We start from the raw sequence: 17070 nt of genomic DNA, 5'->3' as shown, positions 1-17070 counted from the left end.
CTAGCTTGCTAAGATCCATGATGGATGGATCTCTACAACTAACCTGTCTTGTGATTTATAGTTTTAGACATATATTATCAAGACTATCTTAATAATGGTTTCGGAAACCCATATTATGTCCAAACATTAAATCACCATTTAGTTGTAGCTAGCAATTTTCGAATTAATTGAAACCAAGACTACGTCAAAGATGGTTTCTTCAAAGTCAACCATTCTCTTTGAGTGTAGTCACCTTAAGCTACCAATTAGCTGTGAAGGTTTCATTATTTCGGGTCAAATGGTACTTTACCATTTCCTTGAGTATATATCGTATATACACTCAATGTAGTCATAAGGATTTTCATTCTTATTTCTTTCGAATTAAGAGGTGCAACTCTATGACATAGTCATAAAGTTCAAACCATTCAACTGAGACGGTTTATAAATCCTTCTGGACTACCTTGGAGCTTGTGGTATAGGAACTAGGTTGTCTTAGAAGTATATATCATATATATATGGGTAATTGATAATGTCCAACGAACTAAATCTTATTCATGTTCATTCTTCTCCTAATGGAGAAATTCATTATCTTACGATGCTACTTTCCTTGATATTTTTCAAGGAAATTAATCTAAAGTGTTACTTTTTCCTTGGATCAAATCTAAGGAGGTAAATACTTTAGACGTCTTACTCATCTACTTACATTTCTTGAATTCTTTGAAACCTTTTGCAAAGTATTCGGACTTGTGTTTATTCAAAATAAACTATAGTCCAACCGAGAGTGATCTTCGGTGAATGTCATACAACATGAGTAGTATTATGTTGTGGACAAGTGCCACTAACATCTAAGTGAATTAACCTCAACAACTTTGTGATTCTTTCTTCTTTCCAAAAGAATAAAGATTCGAACATTTCGCCTCTATACAATTTTAACAAGAAGGTATTGGATCCGGATCTAACGATCCAAAGCATCCATCTATGACCAACTCGTAACTTATGTTTTAGAGGTATCACAACTCAGTTGGGATTAGTCACTACCTTGCAACCTTTTGGGTTTTAAGTATCATCGTATTCTAAACAGTTAAACTACCACATCATCTCTACTATAGAGACAACCAATTAAATTACAATAATCTAATTATTGATTAATAAAGAACAATGTTTTGTCAAACAAAACATTTATCCATCTCTACTATAGTGACGGATTTAAGTTCCTTAAAATTGGAATGTAAAGACAATCTTTAGTATTTTCCAATTTCTTTGGTAGTTCATATGAGGAAGTAAGTACAATCCGCTTTCGCAGAGATCTATATTTTATTCACTTTCCGAATGTGAAATACTTTCTCTTCTCTCATTAATCTTCTACTTTTTATTAGCACACTTTTACAACAATTGTAAAACATAGTTACTAATACAGAATCAAGCATTCAAGTAGAAGAACCAACTGTTTTGAACTATTTCAAGAACATATTACAACACCTTCGAAAGGTGTGTTCTTGACACTTGCAAGACATTTCTTGCAAATACCCCTTCCAATGTCCATCCTTTCATAAAGAAAGTTTGTTCCCTTGGAGTTATTTTGCCTTCTTCATTTGACTTCTCCTTTGACTACAATAGTCATGGTCCCTAAACTCCCACTATCTCTCTTGAAACTTATTTCAATTGTGTTATACACATCAAACAATTTGGAGAGTGTGTGGTTATTGTTCACTTTATAGTTTACAATAAACTTAGTGAACCATTAGGATAGGGACACAAAGGTGGAGTCCTTGCCTAATTTCCGTCTCGTTAAGTGGTTTAACACTTCAACACTCAATGATTCAAAATCATCATAAGTCCATGTTGATGGACTATTTTTGTCAACCAACCATTATGTTCTAAACATAATTACAAACTTTCAAGAGTTGTTCAAGGCAACTCTCATTTCTTCATACAACAATTTGTATTTGAAGAATTATGACATTAAAAGTGTTGTCCTTCTCATGTTAGACTATCTAACATATTCTTCCAATGATACATTATCAATAGGAAGATTGTGAGGATGAGACGACTTAGTTACATTTACAAGCCATTAAAGACAATCTATGGGTTTGTAGATCTAAGTTCGGAAATTAAGGCATTCGGCTTTTCTTTGTCAAGTTTTGCGTTTGCAAATATATTGGTAAACAAATACATAACGAATATAAATTGATTGATTTTAAGCCATTTGATTCGGGTTTTTAAATCAAATAGCACCACCCACTATTTTTGGCAAATTCCATATCCCTCATCGGAATTCGAGAGTTTTTGGAGGAAACTCTTAGTAGGGTATGGGAGGCTCACTATTACCAAGCCCACCTCACGATGATACGATGTTGGCTAGCATTAATAATAATGAGAGTGTACGCTTACTCATTTGCATCTCTTGCAAGTACCCATCTTATTTGGCCTCTAGAGAATGTTGCCTCACAATGATATGATATCGGCGCCATTGCACTTAGTTAAGTTATTCCCACCATGCTTAGTTCATGAAGGGGTTCAAGAATAGCCTCACAATGATATGATGTTGGCCATCCTCGTTGCCTACACTCACCTCATCATATGCGTATAGACTCCTCCTGAGTGTAAGCATGCACTTTGTACTCCCCCATGATAGGGTGAAGCCGGTGTACAAGTCACAAACGATTGGAGCCTACCACAGTGGAAGGCCACGAAGAGATATTCAAAGCATCTCTCGCTTATCAACTTAATAATGGTTTGGTTGAGGGTTTTAGGTCTCATCACATAAATATTCATTTTAATCTAATTAAAACAATTTTGATCCTATTACAACTATTGGTCCATTTGATTGATTTAGTAGTATATAATACTCCCACTATGCTTTTAAAACGGTTTTTAAAGCAAGACTATATGGTACTACTAACATAAGATTTGCATTCATTGATGGACTATATAGTTGCCTTAGGGCCTTAGGATGACTATGAACCTTTGATTCGATTCAACACGAGCCTAGTGTTGAATCTCGGTCTAGGGATGGTGATTGATTTTAGTTACGCGTTTAATCACATTAAGGCGTGTTGTCTTATTGGGCGTTGGACCCAACTACTCCAATTTCATGCATATCGAATAAAACAAGAAAGGAGTACTTCAAAGTAAATAAGAGCTTATGCTCTTTTACAACAATTGATCAAATCAAATTACTTTAAAGTAAAGAAGAGCTTATGCTCTTTTACAACAATTGATCATATCAAATTACAACCAAAATTTAATCTACACATTCCCATAGTTCAAACAAATTTGAAACGGCCTTTCACATAGCTCAATTATAGTAGGCTTAGGTTCATAATCACCTTTTCTTTAATTAATTAACGCTTTAACTAATTAAACTTGAATGCAACATTTTCATTTAGTTTTTGTATCCATAGAATTGATTTAAATGGAGCTAAATGAAATGAAAATCCAATTCTCATTTAAAGAGACAAAACAATTTTGTTCTCTACCTAATTTGGGCCATTTTGCAAAAACTTAAACTTTTGGGGTCACTTTGTAAAAAAAACACAAAAGTCCACTACTTCATGTAATTACAACTAGAACCCAAAAATTTCCACAAAAGCTAAAACTTCATTAAAGGAGCAAAACAATTTGTCCTTTTAGTGATTTTGGACCTTTACGTAAAAACGTAAACTTTTGGGTCAAAGTACAAATACACAAAAGTATCAAAACTTTATGTAATTGCATAAAAGCCCCACAAGGACCCTAATTGAGTAGGGTGGCCGGTTTTGAAGCAAAGTAATAAAAAAAAATTTCAAAGTTTTTGTAAGTGGGGTGGGTGAAATGGAATAAATCATTACACACCTACCCACTAAAATTTCTTTAATTTTTCAAAATAAATATCTAATATATTTAAACATAAGAAATATTTCAAAACAAAAACTTTATGAAATAAATCAAAACTTTGAATCAAAACACCAAACCTTTTGTTCTTGGCAAGAACATATCAAGAACAATGAAGAACATCCATGAAAACCCATAAGAGCTCCATGAACATTCTTCACCCAAAAACATACCAAAACCACTCAAACTTAAGGGAAATAACATACAACCATACTAGGGTACATAGGGGTTCCAAAAGTCACTTTAAAACACTTTTAACAAGTCAAACAAGAACCCAAAAATCCGCCCTTTGGATTTGGCCGAATTTCCCCAAAAACATGGCACCAAAATTTAGCTCCAAAATTCATGCTCATATGAACTACATCTACAACATTTGAGATGGCAAATTTTCTAACAAAATTTACATTCAAAAAAGCAAGAATAAAGCTTGTAACAATTACAACATTCAAATCACAAACTATGAACTAAAAAACCCAAAAGGATTCACCAACTACTAGACTTAGGCTCTTGATACCACTTGAAGGAAAATTTGTGAAAAACAAGTTCATTTGAGCAACATCAACAACATGCAATTAACAATTAAAAGGCGGAATCATGTTTATATGCACTCAAAAACAAAACTTAACCCATGAACTTCAAAGCCTAGTAGATAGGTGAACCAAAACTCAACTCAAAACAAAGTGAGTTGAGAAATCAATACCTTTGTAGATTCCTCTTTGCATAAGCAAAGGCTAATCACCCAAAGAGAGGGCCTTCATTCCTTGCATCTTAGATCCATGGATTTGGATGGATGAAAAGGTTTCTCCAAGTTCCCAAAATTGAAAACCTCTAAGTCTCCACACCAAGGCATATTGTAGAAGAAATGAGTGACCTTGGAGGAGTTTGATTGCTAGATGATCCCTCCAAGGTGGCTGAAATTTTAGAGAGAAAAGAGAGCTTGTGTTCTCATCCTTTCCCCAAAAATTACCCTTAATGAATTTTGGCTATAAAGTCATACTTATTCCTTAATTCATTTGAGTGGCAAACTTGTAAATAAGTCCAAAACCACTCCTTCTTTAACATGGGATTTATTGGGCTATTTGGGCCTTTGTGAATCATTATTCATTAAGTTGTCACACAACTTAAGTCAATGGACTTGACGTTCGAAGCCCATTGGGCCTTAAGGTCCAAAACTATCCCGAGGTCTTTTAGCGAACTTATTCGTTTGATTAATAATCATATTAATTAATCCTTGCCATAAATAATTAAACCATTTAATTATTCTTACTCATCTCCGTTGAATCTTCAATCTCTACCTTACACGGTGTACGATCCATTAGGTTCCTTTTAGCGAGGCAGTGGGCGATTCAAACTCTTTCAAATCGATTGTGAATTGAAACTTACTTTCAATTCTCCCGTTAGTGATAATACACTTTTAGGGCTTCCACAAACCATGGTTGACGCCTAGCAGCATGTCATGGTTACCCAAGCAAATCAGAAGAGGTGGAGAACCTATTCAGTTTTAGGATTACAAATGCAATACGGTCTTTCTCTAATACAATACTCTTGACCACATTGTTTGGTTTGATAGTTTATTCATGTCTACTATCCAATGTGAGTCTTGTGCTTATATGATTACCTTGAATGTGATTTGGAACACATTCCTAAATCTCATTCATACTTTGGCCAAAGATTCTTAATCATATCATAGAGTATTCTCCCTCAAACAGTTTGAAGGTTAGAGATCCCTTGTTGCGCATTCACTTGCCTCCATGGCTAAGTGGCTTAACCCCAACGATGCCGTGGACACCCTCCTGATGGAGTGACTTTGACATAATCAAAGATTAAGGACCTAACCACAAGACAACTGTGATGCCTCAGGTCAAAAGACTAATTTGCATTATCCCAACCATGAGTTCTCATGTGACATGAATATGAGAACTCTTCGTTGATCGTGTTCAGTGAACTCATTCTCTATTGAGCACCTACGTACTTGTCTTGATGTCACACACACCAATGACTCGAGACTAGTCACTCTCCCTGAGAGAAGACATAGCACGTACTGATCTTAACGGACTGTCAATGCCCAATTGACAATCCTATGATCAGGAACGTTTAGGATGTGTCAACGAAAGAATGGTCTCATGAATCTAACTTCTTTAGATCGCATTCTTCCAATCACATATTCCTTGGACTTATCGTTTAAGCATATAACATTTATATGAGACGGCTCAAACAATAATGTTTGCCCTTAATATTAAACTAGATTAGTTTAACATGTGAAATGTCCATAAAGTATCATCATATGATTGGTTTTAGGGCACATTTCCAACAGAGTGCCTTAGAAATGGTCAAGATTGTACCATTAGACAACATTATACGTGACTTACCGTATCCTTCTATCAGGTTGCATGGGCCTAAGAGGGTTGTCAGAGGTGCATTCTTAGGTATGAAGTTAGTGAAATACATGCGTTCATGCAAAATGGTGTGCGTGGTTGCACTATCTGCCAAACAACTAACTTTCCCACTAGTCATACCTAGAATGAAAAACTAGTTTGAATCGGTCACATGCATAAAAGTTTATAAAAACAAATATCAATTCAAAATAATTTCATTTATCCAAGAATTAAAAACTTAATATCCAAAACAAATCACCAACTAATAATCCAAACATAAAGGAAAATTGTTCAAAAATCAACCAAAAACAAAAGAGGGGTTCGGCCACTAGGTGGAATTCGGCCCCATATGTCTTATTTCAACTAAAAATAAGTCTATGTCTAAGATTCTAATCTTCCATAAGGGTGGTATCCTCCTGAAAATCAAAATCCTCTACCTTTGTAGTCTCCAGGTCGTCCACTTACATGATGTTTGATTCAAACTTCTTACGACGAGAATGATATTCATCTACAACCTTCTTGGGAGCTCGACAAACACAGGACCAATGGTCCTTTGAACCACAGTAATAGCACATGTCCGCATCCATGGTTTCAGGTGGTTTGCCCTTATTCTTGAAATTTGGGGCCTTGGGAGCGAGATTTGGGCACTTTTGGGCTTTGTTTCCTCCCTTAGATGGGCCTTGACTCTATTGACCTTGGTGGGATAGCTTTTGGCCTCCCCTACTACATATTTTTTGGCGTTTTGGGCGTTGGTTGGTGCTATAATGTGCTTCAGGCATATCAGTCGTCCCAGTAGGTTGAGCTTGATGATTCTTCATCAACAGCTAGTTCTGCTTTTCAGTGAGAAGTAAAACAGAGATCAAATTTGAGAACTTAGTGAACTTCTGAGCTCTATATTGTTGCTGCAGGACAATATTACAAGTAGAGAAAGTCGAATAGATCTTCTCCAGGAGATTCTCTTTAGTCAAAGTTTCATTGCAAAACTTAAGAAGTGATCAAATTCGACAAACTTCGGAATTATATTCAATCACAGACTTAAAGTCTTGGAAGCGCAAATGTTGCCAATCATGTCTTGCTTCAGGCAAGAATATGCCATTTTGGTGATCAAAACGATTAGCCAAAGTGACCCATAGTGCACATGGATCATTTTCAGCAAGATATTCAGTTTGCAGAGTGTCATGAATATGTCTTCGGATGAAGATCATAGCATTGGCTTTTTCAGCTTCAACAACAAGCGCGTCCATTGCTTCTTCAATAACAGGACACAAGTTCTTTGCAGTGGGGTAGAGTTTCACATCTTGGACCCACTTGAGGTAGTTCCTTCTAGAGACCTCCAAAGTGGTAAAGTCGAGTTTGTTCAAATTCGACATGTTCCTATCACAAAATAGATGGACAAGATGTGGTGAGTGTAATGGAGAAAAATCAATCCATTCACATAGGAGTAGAACATACAGGTTTTAATAGACATGATTTGGTTTAATTTTGCATGAAAAACTTCAGGTTTTCACGAGTGATGTTTTTAAATGAAAACTTCAAGTTTTCAAACAAGGCATGTTTATATGAAACTTCAGGTTTCAAAATAATTATGAACTTCAGGTTCATATATTCCTGCAGGCAAACACAAATATATATGCAAACAAATATGCAACAAGAATATGCAAAAATATAAAATTAGGTTTACAATTATAATTGAATTTTAATTATTTGGACTTCAAGCCAAATTAAAGTGTGGGTGAAAAAATATAAAACCCATTAGGCCTAAAGTAATTAGGCAAATAAAGTTCGGGGCCCAAGAGAAAAAAAAATAAGGCCATGGGTGGCTTAAAAAAAAAAGGTCTGTGAGATCTAGGCCGAAAAAAATGGGTTGTGGGTCTCAAGTAGGACTGCAGGCCCACGAGGAGGACTGGGCAAGGGGGTTGGTCTCCTGCAGGCAGACCAAGAAGCTAAATTTTTTTTATTTTTTATTTTTTCAACACGGGCTGCTTCAGGTAAGCCCAAAAAACAAAAAACAAAACAAAAATTTCTTTTACCCAGGCTGCTTCATGCAAGCCCAATAAATTGGTTTTTTTTTTTTTCATGCCAGCGGAGATGAGGTAGCCCAAAAATTTGGGGCTTAGGGTGTCTATCTGAGGAGCCCATGGCTCCGGCTTGCTGCCTGACGCGGCTCAACCCACAAGCTACAGGCCTGGGCGAGGTCGTGGGTTCAAAAGAAAAAACCCTAGCGGCACCAAGTTTGTTTCCTGATTGCAAAAAAAAAAATTTGCTCTTTTTTTTTTTTTTTTTTTTTTTTTTAATTCAATTCAATTCATATGTAATTCAATTTGAAGCATATGCAATCCAAATAATTTCATGCATGTACAAATATTTGGTGCAATTCATAACCAACATCAAATTCACATAATTTCAACAATTATGATTATGAGGCATACACAATTTATGTAGAATCTAAAATTCGTAAAACGTAAAGTTGGGTCATGTGTCATGGTGAATGTTCATGCTATCAAGGCTGCGAAAATATCGAGATAAAAATCGTTGTTTTGAAAGAACCTGATTGCATGATGATATGGATAAACTGGTTTGATGCAGAAAAATTCTCTAACGCCAGATTCCTAAGATCAGCGGTAGGAGCGTGCTGATAACATGTTGTAGTATATTTTATCTGACAAGGAGAGAGAGGGCCGACGACAAGGAAAAAAGAGAGAGAGATGTGTTTGTTGTTATCCCTCCTACATTGTGCCTTTATTTATTGTAGTAAAGGAGAGAAGATATTCCTTCATCCCCAAGGAATACAAGATACAATAGGAAATGATAACTAGAATCAAATCTACACAATCACACTTAAACTATGAATGTTTACAACAGGTCCCACATTCATCATTTTCAATAATTCCATTTTATCTTGGAGGTTGAGAAGGCTATGACTGCGACATTCTCCACATTGGAAGGGTTGCTCAAGATTTAGTGCAACAACCTCACTTAGTTTCGGAGTAGCATCTTGATTGCACTTCTTCCTTTTATTCTCGCTTTCTTTTGTAGTGTCACTTTTGAACAAAATCCTTATTTTTATGTTAATGTTACTGAACTCGAAATTGAAAGTTTAAGTTGCCTACATACCTTCGATTTAAAGGGATCAGGTCATCATAGTTCAAAAGGGATTTTTTTTTTTTTTTTTTTTTTTTTTGTGTTTGCTTTTTTTTTTCGTATCCTAGCTTCTTTTTTTTTTTTTTTTGTGCCGTACGCAGTTTATGCTCTTGTGGGCTAGGAGCATTTCGTGTAGCCTTTTAGGCTTGGGGACAAGAAGCATTTTGTGTCACCTTTTGGGCTCGTGAGGACGAGGAGCATTTTTCGTCACCTCTTAAGCTTGTGTGGACAAGGAGGATTTTGATGTGAATTTGTCAAGCGATCCTTGGAGAGGTGATTCTCGCAAAATTCATAACAAGGAGATATGATCATTTGATTATTAAAGAAGTCTTCGGGGAAGAAAATCATGCATCGTGATAGGGATGGAGATCTTGTATCAAAATTTCATCATCCTCAACCATTCCATGTTAACATTTGGACGAGGCATATGCTTTTTACACTGTTTCGTCGAAGTGACACGAGTCCATCCTTCAACTTCACTGGGCTTGACTTGCATGGTTTTGGAGCATGACCCCAACGATCGGGGTGAAGATGTTGAGGTGAAATAGCCAAAAGTGAAAGTGGTATGGTTTGACTCCACCACATCATAAAGATCTAGCTCAATGATTCCTTCTTGGGCCAACTTCATGATGAGATCTTTCAGCATGAAGCATTTTTCAATCGGATGACTGATGACGCGATGGTACTTGCAGTATCTTAGGTTATTAGTGCAATTTAGTTATTCAAGTCGCTTGCACTCAGGCAACTCGATCACCTTTTTTTTTTAGCAAGTCTTCCAACATAGGAATGACGTCCAAGTCGGGAAAAGAATACTTATTCTCTTCTATTTCTTATAATGTGTGTCCTGGCCTTTCTAGGACTTAACTTGACTCGGCCTTTTTCTCACCCTTCTTCGTACTAAGAACCTGAATGGTCCAGTGCTTATCGTCATGCAATCCATGATGGGTTTCTTCATTGAGATTCGTGATGCTTAGCTCCATGTCATGAGCTCAAATGGTCAGTTCTTCAAAGGTACAGGTTTGATCGCTTGAAGGTTGTATTACAAACTCCAATGCATTCCTTGTATGCGTATCTCCACAAAAGACAGCTCCTAGAGATGATCTTTGCAATCAAGGCTTAATGCACCCTAACGGCTAATGTAGTCGAGCACTTGTTCATCCCTTCGTCACTTTGTGTTGATGAGTTCCATCATGCTTACCATACGACGTGTGCTGAAGAACAATTAAGGAATTCCCTCTCCATATGTTCCCAACTGTTGGTTGACTCGTGTTCCAAGTCTATGTATTAGTCGAATGCAGTGTGAAGTGAGCAGACGAACTACTTCACGAGGTAATTGCCATCAATGCTAGCAATATTGCACGTCTCGATGAAGTGAGCGATGTGTTGGTTTGGATTGCCTTTTTCATAGAATTGCAAGAATTTAGAAGAATGGAACCCAATCGACATTCGGAGATTATCAAGCTTCTTCGTGTATGGCTAGGAGTACATGAGTGGATCTCGAGAAAAACCTCCATATTGTGCTTTGATAGTGTTGGCGACCATGTCTTAGAGTTGTTAGATTCAAAAAGATGATTTCTGAGACATATGGTGCTTGCCACATAGGCCACTACAAGATATTGAATTACTATAGGCAAAAATATTTGCCTCTAAAAACCACCAATAAGGGCAAATATATAGAAAAATCGCCCCTAATAACAAGGAATGGCAAAAAGTAGATTCGTCCTTAAAAAGGCCGTTGTTATTATTATTAGATGCAAAAAACATCAAATATCCGCCCTTACTGTTTTTGTTGCCACGTTGGCAAGATGATAAATGCATTAATTCACCCAACATCAGTTATTGGTTTTGAATCATTCAAAATATTCAAACCAGCACAGTTCATCTTCATCTTTCCAATCTCAGAAAAAACAGAATAATTTTAAAAAAAATTACGTGAAAAAACATTTTCTTCCTTCAATCTTCTCCTTTCTTTCAGTCTCAAGCTTTGCAGACCAAATCTTTAAGTCCATCTTCTTATGTTGCAGCAGCACATGAGTCTATATAAAAGCAAAAAAGAAAATGTAATGAACAACAAAGCCAAATTACAAAGTACAGTAATTTGTAACAAAAAGGAAAAATCAAACCTGAATGTCAATCAATTAAACGTATAAGAAAACCGATAAACAAAGATTAACACATGGCAATTACCTCTAAAATCAAAAGTTCTTGAGAATCTCTTTCTCACTATCAACCAAATGATATTTCTAATCCAATCTATTCATGAGATTCTCTTCCACTCCATATTATTCAAAACCTCATGAAGTGTACCTGCAAAACAATTCAAGTTGAAAAAAAAAAAGAAAAAAGAAAAAAGAAAAACTTTGATCAAACCAAATAAAACGAGTTTTACCTTCTCTGTGACAAACCTTTCTTTTGGTCCTCCCGGAGTAGCAAAGGAGTAATAGACAACAAAAGATTATTAAGAGTGAAAGAAAGAGAGGATGAATTGGGATCTGCATAAGAGAAAGAGATGTGAAGAAAAATGAAGGAAAAATGGAAAACTGATTGATAGTTGTGCCTGAAGAAGGGAAAAGAGAAAAATGAGGGGAAGTGGGTTTGTGTTGGATTAGGGTTTAGATAATATATGGTTTTTTTCCTAGTAAATAATAGTATTGTCACATCCTGGCCCGGGCGGGACCACTTCCCGGGCCCGACTCCACTACCGTAGCACGATATTGTCCGCTTTGGGCCCCGACCACGCCCTCACGGTTTTGTTTTTGGGAACTCACACGAGAACTTCCCGATGGGTCACCCATCCTAGGAGTGCTCTCGCGCGCTACTCGCTTAACTTCGGAGTTCCCATGGAACCCGAAGCCAGTGAGCTCCCAAAAGGCCTCGTGCTAGGTAGGGATGGGAATATACATTTAAGGATCACTCCCCTGGGCGATGTGGGATGTCACAATCCACCCCCCTTAGGGGCCCGACGTCCTCGTCGGCACACCACGACCAGGGTTAGGCTCTGATACCAAATTTGTCACATCCCGGCCCGGGGTGGATCACTTCCCGGGCCCGACTCCACTACCGTAGCACGATATTGTCCGTTTTGGGCCCTGACCACGCCCTCACGGTTTTGTTTTTGGGAACTCACACGAGAACTTCCCGATGGGTCACCCATCCTGGGAGTGCTCTCGCGCGCTACTCGTTTAACTTCGGAGTTCCCATGGAACCCGAAGCCAGTGAGCTCCCAAAAGGCCTCGTGCTAGGTAGGGATGGGAATATACATTTAAGGATCACTCCCCTGTGCGATGTGGCATGTCACAAGTATCCTTTTATTTTTATTCTTTGTAGACATTAATTTGTAACTAAACATATAAAAAAAAAAGTTTAAATAAATAAGTACAAACATCTGCCCCTAATGAAAAAAAATATTAAATTTAAATAATTATTAGTTGAACTAGGGGCTAATTTATTCGCCTCTAATAGCTAAATAAAGTAAAAGCATTTTTTTCTGCCCCTAAAAGTAATAAAATTAATAGAGACAAATTATTATTTGTTTCTATTAAATTAACTGAGATAATTGCATGTTTTCACCCCCTAATGAAAACTATTGAAGGCAAATTTTTATTTTCGCATCTAATATAACGCCCCTAAGACTCATTTTTTCTGTAGTGGGCCTTAACATGTCAAAATTTAATGTAATGGTGAACATTTATTTTCACTAAAATTTTAAGTGTCTACTTGATATTTAAGGCTTTCTAAGAGAGAAATTAATATGTGGCCTGACATCAATTCATGTATATACGTGATAACTATATCTTATTGGTTAGACATACAGTTAAACACGTAAAAACTCATTAGGCACAAAATAATCATGTCAACCAAGTAGGACTTGCTTGATATTGGTCATCCTCACTAGTTTTTCTACTCTTCTTGATCATAGTTCAAATAAACATAATTGATTGGTCATCCTCTTAGATTTATCCAAGTATCTAGCAACGAGTTCACAATGATGGCCGAATTTTGTGTGTAAGGTGTTGTCTTGAGTGATATTTGGGCATTATATTTATGCTAGAAAACCCTAAAAAGTCTAGTAGAAACTCTCCTAAGACCTACTTCAACCCTTAGAGTAAAACTCAAACATTAGGTTCTAAATCTACCCCAACTTGCTCCAACCCTTGGGCCAAATATGATTTTTAACCCAAAATTGAGTTTTGGGACAAATTTAGGCCAGAATTCCTCTTGGATTAGTGAGCTGGCCCACAATATATGTGTTTTTTTTTTAGTTTTATATTTTTAAATTCATGAATCCAACGTCTAAGATCTAATATGATCAAACCCAATGATAAAAAAAAAAAAAAAAAAGACCTTAAAATCCAAATTTAAATCGAATGGCTAAAATAATTTTAAAAAAAAAAATCTTTCATATGTTTCATATTTATTCATAGTGTTCCACAAATTTCATGATGTCGGTTTAGTGATTTTTTAATATTTATTGAAATTTAAATATTTTTAGGTTAAATGTTCATAAAATTAAATTACGATAGTCTACATAATTTATTTTAAAGTTACTTTAAGAAAAAAAAAATTTATCCTAAATTTATTCTTTAAGAATTTCGGGCTAAAAATGTAACCAAGAATGATTGGAGCAGAAAAACTATTTATGGGTTAAAAAATTTAGGTTTTAACCCAAGGGTTGGATATGGTCTAAAAGAAAACAAATTCCTAAAACAATTAATGAACCAAACTAGGAAAGAATCCTTCTTGGCTTGGGAAATACAACATCTGACTAGCAAGCCTAATTTGGGGTCGATTTATCTTCTGTAAAATTTTGTAAAAATAATAAACTTGTAACTCTATCTCTTATCTTTCCAAGCATATATCGCATGTCATGTGAAAAACATCGGGAAAGCTTTCAAATCGTCACTCTCCCACAATTGCGCAATTCTAACGGGGTTGCAATTTCCATGGGATTAACTTGAAAAACTAAAATGTTTAGCTTCATGGAAAATTATGAAATTCAGACATAACAATCTTCAACCTCTTAACTTTCTTCTCCAATTGGCCTTGCATCAAAACTCCTATGGAAGGTTGAATTATCACAAAAAAAAAAAAAAAAAGAAATTCCTAAGTGCCTAGATTGGTTGAAATTGAGAAAAAGAAAGTAATAAAGTTCTTTTAAGACCAATTCCTTAACAATCTAGGGAAAAACAACATGAAATAATGCACTTATCAGTACTCACCTTTCCACACAAAAAGTCGCAATCTCCATTCTTATAGTTTAGATGAATTACTGTATATTTTCCAAAAGAAAAAGTTAAAGGGTGAAAGTGTTTATCTGGAAAAACAAGCCTATATTTATGGCTCCACATGGGCCATAAAATTAGGCCTCTTGTATCAATTTTGTTTAATCGAAGCGATAGCGATTATCTATTAAATATAAACACAATTATAACACGATAACAAGGGTGTCAACCGAGCACATCTTCTTCATTGATCAAATTCTTGATATGGGTAGAATAAATGCACAACAAGCAAAAATAATATATCCCCTATATAGCAGCCACAATAAAAAAAGAACATACAAGAATTAACAGTGTAAATCTGCCAACAATATATAGATTAAGAGTGGCAGATTTGAAATTGAGGAACACATAAGGCCATCAGTAAAAATTTGAGGCCACACAAACCACAAGCAGTAAAAACATACACAAACACAACTAAGCCGAGAATGAAATCATCCAAGCCTTTTCGTCAACCACTGCAACAATTTTCTACTAAAGTACAACTCAGCATCAAAGAAGAGATAATTCATTTCTTAAATGTCGATTTTATTCAGACCGCTCGATACGTGGAGTGGTTGGCGAATATTGTGCTAAGAAAAATGAAACCCTTCAAAACGTAGAACATTGATTTTGGCACAATATTCGACTAGCACAATATTTTTCAACCACTCCACGTACCGAGCTGTCTGAATAAAAACGACATTTAATAAACGAATTATCTTGTCTTTGATTTTGGCTAGCACAAAGAAACAACTTAAATTATTGCTCGGCAAAATTAATTTTCTTCGCCGATTTATTTCAAAATCGGGCGGCAAAATGAAGACGTTTTCTCAACAATATCTATCTGGGCCTAAAATCTAGGATTTAGGCCGAGGAAATGAGAAGTCAAGAGGAAAATTGCTAGATCTCGGCCCAATGATGAATATTTAGCCCAGGAGGTAAAGTCTCAGCCAGAAAAAGGAACGTTAGTGGTGCGACCAAGTCTTAGTAGAATTACGACTGCTAAAGGATCACATTTAGATGATGGTTGGGTCAAGTTTCGGATGAATTAGGATTATTAAGGATAGGATGGGTTTTGACAAGACTAGAATTAGTCTAAGGATCAAAACCTTGTGATTGATCTGATAAGAAGTGAAATGGACGCATAAAGGGACAAGGTTCAAAATCCTAGTTCAAGTCAAAGACGCTGAGAATTGATCTAGATAAAGTTTAGGTAGGAGAGGGATCTGAATGTAAAAAAATATTCAGGTGCACGTTGAAGAGTCACAGTCCTAGTAGCATTCTATCACTTGGCAGACTTGGCCATGAAGAAATTAACCCTCATAAATATAAATAGTTTTGCAACGTAAAAACGACCCTTAGCTCCACACACAATCAACGCTTATGCGAAACCCTCTGATCACGCCCTTGAGAAAATACTAACTACTCTACTATACATCCACACAAATTTAGTTTGGTTAAACATCATTGGTTGATAATCAGCGAAGGTGATAGTTTGGTTAAACAACACTAGAGTCGCATAACTAGATTGGTCCAGAAGTCTTGGCAGTTTGGTTAAACAACAGACTCTCCACTTTCGACTGACTATCTATCCCAAGTCCCAGCCAACGAAGAGTCTCTGATTCTTTTGCCGAAAAGGTCATTTTATCAACTTTCCTAGTGAAATGGAGTATTCTATGATCGATTATTCACAAGTATCATTTAGAGTTTCTCATATCGACGACCGAACAATTTTTACCACAAAGATACTCATTTCTTTTGTGTACCTTTATCCTTACAGTTTGGTACTGATTCGGCGCACTTATATTTTCATCAATATAGTTGAAGCTACCGAACATGGTACAGGAGATCTTGAACTTAGTAATGAATGCATAACCTCGTCTTCAGGTTATAGAACCCCTGCTGAAGTCACTCGATGTAGAAGTCAGCTGAGCAAATCATCACCACACCACCACATCCATCTTACTTGCCAGACTAAGCTTGGTAGCGAGTTGCCATGCCCGCATCAGTAGTCAACCACATAAAAACTTAGTTAACTCATTAATTACTCGACTTGCACGCCATATAAGCTTTGTAATTTTTAAGGTCAACATGTGTACTTGCTAGATCAATTGCAATGGCAAACTAGTGTTTGCACATCAACCGACATATAATGGGTAGTTAACGTGATAAGAAAATGTAATCTAACATTACACAAAAGGGAAAGATATTTTCCAAATTACCCCCCTTTATCTCTTTATACTTCCCCTCTTATTTCCAGCTAGAGAACTGAAAATTAACGTTAAATCAAGAGACAAATACACGCGGGAAAGTGGAGATGGCAAAAAGAGTGTAAAAATGATTCCCTTGGACAAAAAAGTAAAGGTTGGAAAGGGAAGATAGCAAAGATGGAGGAGGGTTGGAAAAAATAAAAATAAAAATTGGTGAAAATAGAAACTAAC

General features: G+C 36.2%; 1 long non-coding RNA gene across 1 annotated transcript; it reads right to left on the bottom strand.

Moving 5' to 3' along the window:
- Window positions 1-11070: 11070 nt before the first annotated feature.
- On the bottom strand, window positions 11071-11907 carry LOC148690114 (uncharacterized). Its single transcript, XR_015957455.1, has 3 exons — window positions 11758-11907; window positions 11556-11675; window positions 11071-11404 (listed from the first exon to the last, which is right to left on the bottom strand). It is a non-coding gene; the product is annotated as an uncharacterized LOC148690114 (long non-coding RNA).
- Window positions 11908-17070: the final 5163 nt, after the last annotated feature.

The sequence above is a fragment of the Pyrus communis genome, chromosome 16 (genome assembly GCF_041283825.1).
Source record: "Pyrus communis isolate YQ-2024b chromosome 16, ASM4128382v1, whole genome shotgun sequence".
Taxonomy (NCBI): domain Eukaryota; kingdom Viridiplantae; phylum Streptophyta; class Magnoliopsida; order Rosales; family Rosaceae; genus Pyrus; species Pyrus communis.
The sequence above is the reverse complement of the archived record's forward strand: the minus strand, read 5'-3'. Positions and strand labels throughout refer to the sequence as shown.